Raw genomic sequence first — 12,382 nt, 5'->3', positions numbered from 1 at the left:
CAATTGTCTATTTATGTCTATCCGCCTGTCTTGTCCATTGTTACATCTCTCTACGGTCTCAACATCGTCCGCGTCTTCGTCGCGTCGTTCGTCTAGTCGCATCGCGTCATTTTGTATATTCCGTAGTCAATCTCTTCTCTCTTTGGACTTTTATTCATCCCATCTCCAAAATGGCACCGTTTTAACATTTTATATTGAAAAAAAAAATACAAGAACAAATGTAAGCAACAAGTGAAGACCATATCGTTTCTCGAGAGCCCAAGCTTAAAAATAAATGGTTGGAGATTTGAAATTCAATGGTGCAATTACTTCTTCGTCTTTTCTTGTACCTTTTTACTCCATCTCTTTTACTTGTGATGTGATGTTGTGGTGCCTTAGCTTTAACTTTGGTCTTGGTGCTGGTGCTAGTGGTAGCGCGTTTTCCAGATGGTTTAACATTGGCAACAGTCCATCGCTTCGTACATATATATGTAGACGCTCGTCGTGTTAGCTAAGGCTGAGGCTAAGGGAGATCTCTAAGACTCCTCTATATAAATGATGATGGAGACCATGACTTTGGTGGTTTGTTCGTGTTGTGGAGGTTGTTTCTTTTTTGTTGTTGTTGTAGAAAAGCAAAACTATATGGCATTGTGTTGCCCTTCAATTTGAAAGAAAAACACATTTTATGAGCCATCAATCAATTGGTCCATCGCGTTCAGAGAGACTTTTTTTCTCAAGTTGTTCTTTTTGGTTGAATACATAGCAACTGTTGCGGGACTGACTATTTTATAAAGTTCCATCCTTAGGGAGATGGTTGTAAATTGGCATAGAGCCTCTTTTGAAACGAGTGTCAATGTGTCATTGTATAAAGTTTTTGCGGTGCTGGCGAGGGTCTATATAGAAAAGGAAAAGGTAAGGTAGGTTTTCAAGAACAAGACTTCAAGAAGCGACTAGGTACGAGTATAGGACCGGCTTAAAGCCCTTTGATCATAATCGAACTAAAAAAAAAAGCTACAAGTTCTACTATAAAGTATACCTAAGCGAATATAAGGGCAACCTCGGTTCTATAGATCTTTTCTATTTTCATTTATAGTTTTCGATTCATGTTTCATGTGACAGCTACAGAAAAGAGATCCCTATCGAAACTTCTCTGCCTGTAGACATAAATCCAATACAACCACGTTAACCGATCTTTCTTGGTTTGGTTTTTATTTTGAAAACAAAAAAATACCCTGAGCTGGGTGACTTGTCCAAGGATTTGGGATCGTTTAAAAGTTACCATACCTACAATTCCACAAGAGACAACACAAAAAGAAGACAAAATAAAAGAAAGTTGATTCGATGAAACTTGTTCTCTTTGAATTTGACAATGATGGTCTTTGATCTTAACCGAATAATCTACTACTTTTATATAACATAGCTTCAATGATTCCACGCCACACCAAGCCGCCGTCCGCCACCAGTTGAACCGAATAAATACCTTTTTCGAATTAGATGTACCTTTTGATATAATCGTTTCTTGAGTCTATCCATACAAAAAATATAAAAGAATTCTAAGCTTGATGTCTGTCTGCCATTTGTCTGAGAATTTCTTCAAAGTCGGAACGGAACCATATCTAAAGCGGTTAAGATAAACATTAAGATATGTGCCTACCGACTCGACATTAGCAACGACCAGACTCGACGCGACACTCTAAAGCTGTGAGTTCTTTTCTGAGGGCACAACAGATTCCACCGTCGCGTCGTCGACCGAATTGACTCAAGATGAATGAAAGTGATGAAGGGTTATTTGTATTTAAGTTAACCATTTGCCAAAAAGATAAGATAAAGATATAAGAAGATAACAGACTGAACATAAATATTCTCTTTAGAAGTTGGAGACCGCTGTTCAAAGAATAACAAATCATCAAACTTAAAAGAAAAAAAGCTTAAAACTGGGTCTACATGTAGGACGAAAAAAATATAACAAATATTTGACGTTTATGAATGTCAGTTCAGTGACTTTAAAGAAACGTCATCTGTGTTTATCACTTTGGTTTTTAGTTATTTAAAACCCATTTTGTTTTTCAAAGGTTGGCTGTCACTTTTTTGACAGATTGAAAATCTAAAGATCAGTCAGTTGGAAAATAATTTCTATGATTTTATCGTAATGGCCGGCAGTGTCTTCCTTATTTCGATAGAATTTCAATGGATATACGAATGATCAGTTGATGGCTGGAGAAATATCTTCGCTTCATTTACGGAAATATTCCATATTGACGAAGTTATTTAAACATAAATGAGCTTTAACACTGAACACTATAAAATTGACGAAGTGCTCCATGAACTTCAAAAACAGATTCGCTTTCTTTTTACAAAGTAAACTTCACCATTTGAAAGAGCTGTACGGCGCTGAATGATTCCCATGCCTTACTAACCAGAAATGTCAACTTAGTTTGACATTCTCAACTGTCAAATCAAGCAACTGACAACAAGCATAAAAACAAACAACATGTCAGAGTAAATATCGACTAAAAATGTGTTAGGATTTACTTTCAAACAATACCAATAAATAATTGTATTAATCTGTCAAAGAAACCGCTTTGGAGGTTAGAAAGAATTGCCTGCAATTTAAAAACGACATTTCTATAAAGACACAAGTTTGACGTTTATATTCATGTGTTCAAGTGTATAACCCTTATGTTTGTAAACAGAAATCTACAGGATTTTCTGTCACTCTTGTTTAGAAACGTCAAAATTGCAATTTTCGAAAATATCGTGTACTTAAAGTCACAGGTTTCTTTTCTATTTTCATAAGCAAACTGATTGCAAGTAAAATCTTGAGTTCTAACGATTCTCCTACGACTTCTCCGAAATGTTAGCTGTCAGTTTAAATGTAAACAAATGTGAGATTCGCCATTAAAAAAAAAAGTAGGTACATTGAACACATGTCAAAAGTTTGACAGTTTGCGTTGAAAAAAGACAAAAGTAAAAAACAATGGAAAGATAAGAGATCTTTTGGTCACTTGGCTAACCCAAGGCAGTTTATTCCAGATAGAAATCACAGTTTAACACACAATGGTAGAACAAAATGGCCACCAAACTGTCATCTTAGCTCTGTCAATTTCACATAATCACTTTTGATGCTTATTTTCTATTCACCATTAGTTTAAGCTGTCATTATCTTGTTGAAAGATTTATATAAGACTTTCTAATTCATAACACTGTCATATCTGATGCCATCATCATCATTACTCATCAGAATCTCACTTTCTTGCACTTTTATATGAATCTCACAAGTTCAAAGTCATACCTAAAAGATTCTGCAATTAATATGATCCTTTTTAACAAACAATAATTTATCTGATAGTTTAAGACATCATTATCACCAATCAACGTTAGAAAGACTCTTGTATAAACATAGACAGACATCCTGTTTTCATCAATCTTTTAAGCCTGATTTTCTCTATAAAGGCTTTATAGCTTTAGAATAGATCAGGTTTACAATACTTATCTATACATTGAGGTATAATATAAGACAGGAAATGATAATTGAATGCCCAATGCATCGTCGCTCGTCGTCGTCCGGGTGTTGTTATACAGGTTTTTGCAGTACAGAATAAACCAGCTGATCCCGCTTGTTTCAGAGGTCTCTCCAATCTTTACAACAATCACTTCATCTTCACTCAAAGATTCTCAGCTGGTTGTGCTTTGTGAACATTCACAAAAATTCATACCCAGGTTAAGGTAAAGACGCATTCAGCATTTTATTTATTAATAGGAAAATCCTAGAGGAAGTTCCAGCGCTAATTTATCAAATAGCTTATAAGTTGGGTGTTTAGCAATTATAAGAGCATCCGCAAAGCTACGGCAGGGCATGGTCAGCGGCCAGCCGTAGCTTCAGCTTGATGCGGTGAGGTGTACGCTGTGGAGTAGAGATGAATTCTATTCTATAACTATGCGAAAAAGTGCCAAGCCAAGATTGTTATCATCTATCGTAGGTTGGCTCTTTGGTCGCGTCGTCGTCGTCATCTCATCGCGCCTTGTGTCGTCGTCTACGGTCTTCGTCTTCATCGTGCTAGAATGCCAGTAATAATTGCTTGTTGTATATGTGACGATGACGACGAGGAGATGTATTGCAGACTTGTTACATTGTTGTCCAACAAACGCATCGTGGAGGAACGCGACTTATACCACAAAGACGACGACGAAGAACGTTGCCAAAGTGGAGTGTTATAAAGTGCGTGTACAAGTACACCGCCCCACCTTTAACCAATTAATCGGCGACGAGGCTCCTCCAATCCAAGTCCTACATGTAGACAAGATGCGATGTGGCTTAATAGAAAGACGCAACTAACAAAAATGACATCTGATTCATTGGTGTGATAATAGTCATAGCCGCAGCTATACAACCGCAGCCTTTACCTAAGTCGGGATGTGGCTTAGACGCTGGGGCTGAGAGACTCATTTAATAATTGTTAAGTGGTCAACAAATCGTTTAATGACTGCGTGTGAGAGTGACTACCTTTGTATATTTTGCTACCTTGTTGATTTGGCGATGTTTTGATTGAACAATATGATAAGGAAATTGACAAGGCTGACAATTTGTTGTTTTTCATGGGAGTTAAATGTGTTATTGTCATGTCAAATAGGTAATTATTATCAAAATTAAACACAAGTTTCCTGCCTTTTCTTTAGGTGTGTTAAAGCAGTTTTAAGGGATTTAAAGAAAATACAGAGGTTAAGGTTTTTGCTTTGCAGTCCTACATTAAACTCTTACACCAAACCGACCTTATAAAAGTAAAACAAAATAATACTTATAACAAAACTACCCTTGGATTCGTCCTTGCAAATGAAACATGAAACAAACCCTTATTTTCATACTCTTTTTCATATAGTTCACATTCAACTTAAGCTATAAATTTTGTATAGCATCTTGATTTAGGAGTGAAAAGTTACTCTGGCTTCTCTTCAATGTCGAATAAATCTTTCGCCTTTTACTAAAGATTTCCGTGGAGAGGGGCACCCTAATGAGTCTAAATAAGAATTTTTGAGAAGCTCTGCGAAAGCGGAGCAATAAAATACATAAAATAGAAATAATTATCAAACTGAATGTACTGTGGTCGGCATAACTATTTTGACAGAGTGAATATTTTGTAATTTTGATATCTATAAATTTTTTTTGGCAAAACTGAAATAGGAATTGTATCTTAGGCAAAAAATGGATAATTTGATGGCACAGTTATGTTATTATAATTAGATTGATTAATGAACAACAATAAAAATCTCTTTTTGATATGGCGTAGTTATTTTGACAGTTTTAATTTAACTTTTAAAAAACACATTATGTAAAACTAAATTAGTAGAAAATGTAGCCTCCTTTATCATCTATGACTTTTTGAAGTCGTATTGAAACTGATTCTACAGGTTTCTAGAGCATTTCTTTAGGTATTTCTTCCCCAAGAGTTTTCACCTCAAAAATAGTCTCATCCCTCCTGCGAGTCAATGATAAATTCCTCTTTCCTTTTATAAACACTTTCTATGACATTTAAGTCAGGGCTTTGGGGTGGCCAGTTCAGGGTTTCTAACCCAATGTTATTCAGAAACTTGGTGATCATTTTGCTTTCGTGGCAAGAGGAATTATCTTGTTGAAAAACGAAAGAGTTCCAATGAATCCATCCCCAGATGGAAATGCGTTCTTCTTAAACACATATAAATATTTGCTTTGGTTCATGGAGCCATCGATTGGGACTAGGTCCTAATGACCGCTGGCAGAAATGAATCCCTAAAAACATTACTGATCCAAAGGAACTTCCATCAGTCCATAAAACTTTGTTGTTCTTAGGAGTTATATATGGTATCTTTCTTACGGTACACGTCCCAAAATTATATTCTTTGAGACGTCTGCGAATTGTTCTTTCACTAACGGATCTTTTTTGGAGGGATTTCATTTCAAGCTCCAAGCTTTTATGTGGAATGAAAACTTCCTCGTAGATGTAACCGGAAAGAAAGAAAGACCAAATCTTATATATGTCGTAGAATGAAAGTAGGAATGAACATAATCCAAGTCCAAGAAAGGGGCTTATAGAAGTAACACAAATAATTAGGTAACCTTTATTTTAACTTTAGCTGGTACCATACCATCCTTTAAACTACCCTGCGCATGTAACCTATTACTTGTAATTTCACAATTTGTGATTTAAAAAAAGTAAGTATACGCCCCAGAGTACAGCGTTTAACCACTTCTTAGACCTTATGAGTGCGAAAAAAAGCAATGTGGTGTTAGGAGGGCAGTATTAAAATATTATAAGTATTTTGGACACTGTGTTTTGCACATGCTTTTTGTGAATTAGTAAGAAGTCCACAAGCAGATGGCGTTGATGAAGAACTGACGCTCCGTTGACTTTATAAATAAAAAACGGGAATGAGTGAGTCTGTCAAAGATGTATCAAGCCTCATGTGTTTGCATAATATTAAAAAGCAAGATTAGAGTCTTTTTTAAGACCAAGGGGAGAGATCGAATGCGGCAATTGATATAGAAGAGGCCTTATAACTTGAGTAATACAAAAAACAGGGCTTACAAAAGGATACGCACTTGCGAAAATAATATCGATTAAAAAAAAATTACATTCGGCTAGCCCGAGAATTCGATGTTCTTAATAAATTTTTATATAACAATTACATTTTATCGATTGAATCAATAATGCAAACTAGTGGAAATGTTTTTGGTAATTTAATAATATTAAAAAAATATCAAATGGTATTTGAATTTGAATTTCTTTCAGTGTGGAATCATTTCTTTCTCCAATTCATAAAAATGGTCCTAAGCAAGAAGTACATAAATAACTACCGTCCTATTTGTAAATTATCAAGTATACCGAAATTCTTGGAGAAAGTTATACGTGAAAAGTTTGCAATTCTCCTTACAGAGCATATTTCACCTTTTGAACATGGCTTTATTGCAGGAAGATGCACAACCACTTATCTTTCTATCTTTTCCAATTTCGTTTTAAATAAACTCGAAGAAATCTACCAAATTGATGTTATTTATACTGATTTTGCGAAGACTTTTGATAGAGTTAGTCATACTATTTTGATTGAAAATCTGAAACAATTTGGTTTTTATTCATATATGTTGAAATGGTTGGAGTCCTATCTAAGGGGTCGTGTACAATTCCTTTGTATTGATCAAGTGTTCTCTAGTCCAATTATTGTTACCTCCCGCAAGGAAGCCATCTTGGTCCCCTTCTTTTTTAATATTTATCAACGACTGATATCTTTTTAAATTCTAGTACACTTTTATTTGCGGATGATTTAAAGTATTCTTTTGCAAAATGATCTCCAAAAGTTAACAGAATGGTGTCCAACTAACCAATTATTCTTGAGCTTTAATAAATGAAAATTTGTTTCCTTTTGTCACAATTTTTCGAAAATTCTTTTTGATTACAAAGTTGATAACTTTGTTCTTGAAAGAGTTTTGGAGAAAAAGGACCTTGGTGTATTGTTTGATTCAAAACTAGCTTTAGCAAGCATATAGAATACATTGTAGCTAAATCCAATTCAATGCTAGGTTTTATTAAAAGTAATTCAAAAGACTTCAAGGATCTTTTTGTATCTCTATTTTACTCCTATCTTAGATCAAAAGAATACTGTAGTATGATTGTGTCATTTGCAATCCTTACTACAATGTTTATTCTAATAGAATTGATCTAATAGACATGATCTATTATGACATGATAAAAAATATGAACACTTTTGACCTTTCCTGTTTACTTAATTTTTACAACAAAATTTTTAGTACCGGCACCTTTCCAAAAATGTGGAAAAAAGCTTTATTAATAACAATACTTAAGCATGGAAAAGACCCTTTTAATACGAATAACTACAGGCCCATATCACTAACAAATTGTCTTTGCAAAGTCTTAGAAAGAATTATAAACAAAAGACTTCAATGGTTTCTTAAAAGTAATTCTTTAATTAATAAATTTCAATCTGGATTCCGTAAACATAGAAGTACTATTGATAACGTTTTGTATTTAGAATCTGAAGTTATGGAGGCTTTCGCAGCTAGAAAATTTCTCTTGGCTATATTCTTTGATATGAAAGGCTTACGAGACCGTATGGAGGAGAAATATTATCGACGAGATGATACAAATTGAATTAAAAGGAAACTAAGTAAAATTTGTTAGCAATTTCCTTAAGGAAAAGTCATTCCAAGTTGTAATAGGTGATTGTTTCTCTGATGAAAATATACTCGAAAATGGCATCCCGCAAGGATCAGTTATAAGCGTTACATTGTTCTTGATCGCTGTTATTAGTATCCTTTCCCAAGTTAAAGATCCTATCAAAATTGCGATGTATGCCGATGACTTAGTCGTTTTTAGCTCCTCGAAAAACATAAATACTTTTACAATCAAATTGCAAACATGCCTTGATAAATTGAAGCACTGGTGTAATCAAAAAGGTTTTAGTTTTTCTCAGGAAAAAACTGTTGGCATGGTTTTTTCTAGAAAGCGAAAAATTATAACACTGCCCAAATTATTTCTAAATGAAACTGTATTAAAGTTTGTTGAATCATATAAGTTCCTAGGAATGACTTTTGACAAGAAATTGAAATGGACGGAACATATAAAAGAAAAAAGGCTAAAGCATCCAAAAATCTAAATCTTTTAAAACTTCTAGCTAACACAAATTATGGATCTGACAGAAAACTATTACTTAGATTACATAATATGATAATTTTACCAATCATAGACTACGGGAGCATTTTATATCTTTCTGCAAGAAAATCATTACTCCAATCACTTGATTCTGTTCATAATGCTGGTGTAAGAATAAGTATAGGGGCCTTTCGAACCAGTCCAATTGATAGTCTAATGGTTGCTGCAGGACAACGCCCATTGGAATCTAGAAGACTGGAGCAAGAACTTTTTTGCTATACCAAAATATGCTCTTTTAAATCTCATCCTTTAGTTGATAAAATTCAAAATGAGCAAATGTTCACTAAACTTAAGACACGCTCACTAAATTACCAGCCAGCATATGTCCGACTTAAATGTAGCTATCAAGAAAACATCAGCCAAGTTATAATTTTAAGTAAGGAAAAAACCCAGATTTCTCCACCTTGGCTTTCTACTTGCCTTAAAATAGACACAACCCTTTCAAAATTTAAAAAACAAGAAACACTTATTCTCAATTTAAAGCCCTTTTCGAAGAAAGATGTAGTTTAAAATACAGCGATTAGGATCAAATTTTTACATCTGTTTTAAATTCTGAGACGGGCTGTGCATTCAAACACAACTCAATCGAAAGGAAATTCCACTTACAAAAGTTTTCAAGCATTTGCACAGCAGAACTATACGCAATCCAAAAAGCTGTAGCTTATGCGGTTTCAACCAGCCTTTCAAATTTCTTAATCTGCACATATGTATTCATTAAGTTCTATTCAAATTTTGAAAAACGTTTATAGTAGTCATCCAATTGCTTACAAAATAAAAGAAGTTATACACCAATCTCCAAAAAACTTTGTGCTTTTTTGGGTTCCCAGTCATATGAATATTGGACATAATGAAAGAGCAGATGAACTAGCGAAACAAGCAATATTTGAACCTCTCGATGAATATTTTTTGTTTTTTTTTATAAAGATTTAAAGGAAAAAATTAAATTTACAATAAACGATAAATGGAAACACAAATGGCAAGACATTCCCTTACGAACAAACTCCGGGCTCTAAAAGCCACAACTGAAGAATGGTTTACAACATACAATCTTAAAAGAAAAGACTCAATTGTATTGACAAGATTAAGAATAGGGCACACCAACCTAACTCATAATTTTTTAATAAATAGAACTGAACCAGTACATTGCTTATGTAATAATATACTTTCTATTAATCATATTTTTTCGGAATGTACTCATTACATAAATTCAAGAAAAATATTTAAAATAAATAGTTTTGATATTATCGGCTCAGAAATAGTACTGATATGAAGAACATTTTAGAATTTTTGAAAGCCATTCAACTGTATGATAAAATTTAAATCATTATTAAAATAAGTATTAATTATCCTTTTTGAATTCTATTGTTTCTGTTTCAAATAAATATTCAAATAATTTTTAAAGAATTTTGAAGTCATTGTAATTAGGTTGGAACATCGAAATCCCGTCGTACTCGACTAGATGTAAACTTCTTGGAACTCAGTCACTTGAAAATGGAAGGAAAATGTTTTCAGTAATGTTTATAAGTGACATTTTGGCGCATCATATCAAATGCTCTTTCCTCTTACCGTTGATAGATTTGTATGTTCCCTCGCGTCAAATAATAGTACGTTGCTTATTCCGAGAAAAAGAACATAGGGTATCTAAACTATGCTCGAAATGAACCTTTAACTCGCTGTGTTAGAGAATCTAATCTCATATAAACAGATAGACTTTGGAAAATAATATACTTTTGTTCTTTTCAAATTTTCGAATCTTTTCTCTTTCACATTTTCACATGAGTTGGTCTTATCATAATCAACAATTGCGTAAGCAATTGCATCAAATAATCTGTCAAAACTATCAAGTATTATGAGTTACAATATTTTGACAGTACAGAATTTTTCTTCGCTTGAAAATCATGTATTTTGTAATTGCTAAACCTATTCCCAGTTCTCATCATTAAACAAAACTATGCTTTCTTTTCACCCTCTTTTTCTGTAGTACGAGTAGTAGAACACATTTATACAAAACACAAACTTCATCCCTTATTCGAATTTCGATTCAGTATTCTACACAAGGCTTTAGTTTTTCTGTTTTTATATAATTCACGCTTACTCTAAGTTGAAAATTTTATAAGAAATCATTGAATAACGGTAAAAAGCATACTTACCTGGCGTAGGGGTTACCGTGATCATGAAGGCGGTTCCCCCGGAGTGAGGCTTGGCCATTGCACATTACGGTTGAGTTGACCTCCGCGATTATTCCTAATGCGAATAACTCGTTCGTGTAATTTTTGGTAGCCGGGGATGGCGTTCGCGCCGCCCCGACATAATTAAATTTATAGAATCTAATAAGCTAGTTTACTTTCTCTACTATACAAAATTGCATTTCGCAAATCGCAAGCGCAAACTAAAGCTGAAGATTCAAAACTTTATTTGGTGTAAATCATAAAATTGTATAAAATAACTTACATTAATTGGATACAGAAACAGAAGAAGTTACGATTTTATAATTTCAGTCGTTGTATTTAAATTGGTGTACAAATTACAATAGTTGTGTGGTTTAAAAAGATTTTTCAAAACGATGGCTTCTATCGATTTTTCCAATATGCACTTGACAACTTTGAATTCACCCCATTCACTAATCATCGAACTGTCATTATCAATTAATTCAGTAAACTTAACATTTTTATCATAGTAAAGTACGAGAACGAGCAACGTCTACAAATTACGCGATGGCTGAAACACAAACACGCTTCAACTTCGGCTTCGTCTGACGTTTACGAGTTCAGCCATAGGAATTAAATGCATGCTATCACAATGGAACTTCGACCTCACGTTCCGTTTGACAATCGGAAGGAAAATAACGTATGACTCCAAACGGAAGCTCTAGTTCAATTATCTGAACATTTGCTTTGTCTGACATCTCAACAGCTGTAAAAAAAAATGTCAACAAACAAAATATTTACTCTTTGGGGGGATGAAATAATAGAAATGTCATTCAAAGCAACCTCGAAGCAAGGCCACCGTAACGCAGACGAAGTCGAAGCTGAAGCGTGTTTGTGATTCAGCCATTAAGGTCGTGTTTTATTTTAAGTGACGGAGCTAATTTTTGGTTCACTGAGTTCGTCAATAATCAAAATATGAGTTATTGGTCGGATGAAAATCTACATTGCTTCATAAATCACCACTTCCCGCGAAAGAAATAACTGTCATTCAAATGGGGTGGCGCAACAGTCCGTTGTGAACCAGGGCCTAGTGACTTACAACTCTCAACCATTCCTGTGTGCGAGTACTGTTGTCAGGAATGGAAGGGACCTACAATTTTAAGGCCGAATCCGAACGGCTAGTTTGAGAAAGCACTTTTTCATGACAAGAATTACTCTTGAAGGATTTGTCAATTCCTCGCAAGAGGCAGTACCCGCGAAAATTAATTTTTTTAAATTAAGGTGGCACAGGCAGGGATTGAACCCAAGACCCCTTGCATGACAGTCCAACGCACTAACCATCATGCCACGGGTACTATAACTGTCATTAGGCGATATTTTTTCGTCGACGATAATGACACACAGCACACGGCTTTATGACCGAGTTATCTCAAGAAATAGGGCAGTCGATTGTTCGCTCTGTTCGTGTGATTAAAAGCCTCCACTAAGACTTCCTTCTAAGGCTACGTTAAATCTTTGGTTTATAACAACAATCAACGACAACGTTGGAAGAGCTCA

General features: G+C 34.4%; 1 protein-coding gene and 2 non-coding genes across 4 annotated transcripts in view; all 3 read left to right on the top strand.

The window, feature by feature from the left end:
- LOC129942272 (serine-rich adhesin for platelets) overlaps positions 1-12,382 on the top strand; it is a 123,910-nt gene that overhangs the window by 92,281 nt on the left and 19,247 nt on the right. The window lies entirely within an intron of this gene.
- LOC129943614 (U5 spliceosomal RNA) lies at positions 4,914-5,034 on the top strand. The gene has a single exon (XR_008781326.1). It is a non-coding gene; the product is annotated as a U5 spliceosomal RNA (small nuclear RNA).
- LOC129943592 (U1 spliceosomal RNA) lies at positions 10,821-10,985 on the top strand. The gene has a single exon (XR_008781317.1). It is a non-coding gene; the product is annotated as a U1 spliceosomal RNA (small nuclear RNA).

Source organism: Eupeodes corollae, chromosome 1 (assembly GCF_945859685.1).
Source record: "Eupeodes corollae chromosome 1, idEupCoro1.1, whole genome shotgun sequence".
Taxonomy (NCBI): domain Eukaryota; kingdom Metazoa; phylum Arthropoda; class Insecta; order Diptera; family Syrphidae; genus Eupeodes; species Eupeodes corollae.
The sequence above is the reverse complement of the archived record's forward strand: the minus strand, read 5'-3'. Positions and strand labels throughout refer to the sequence as shown.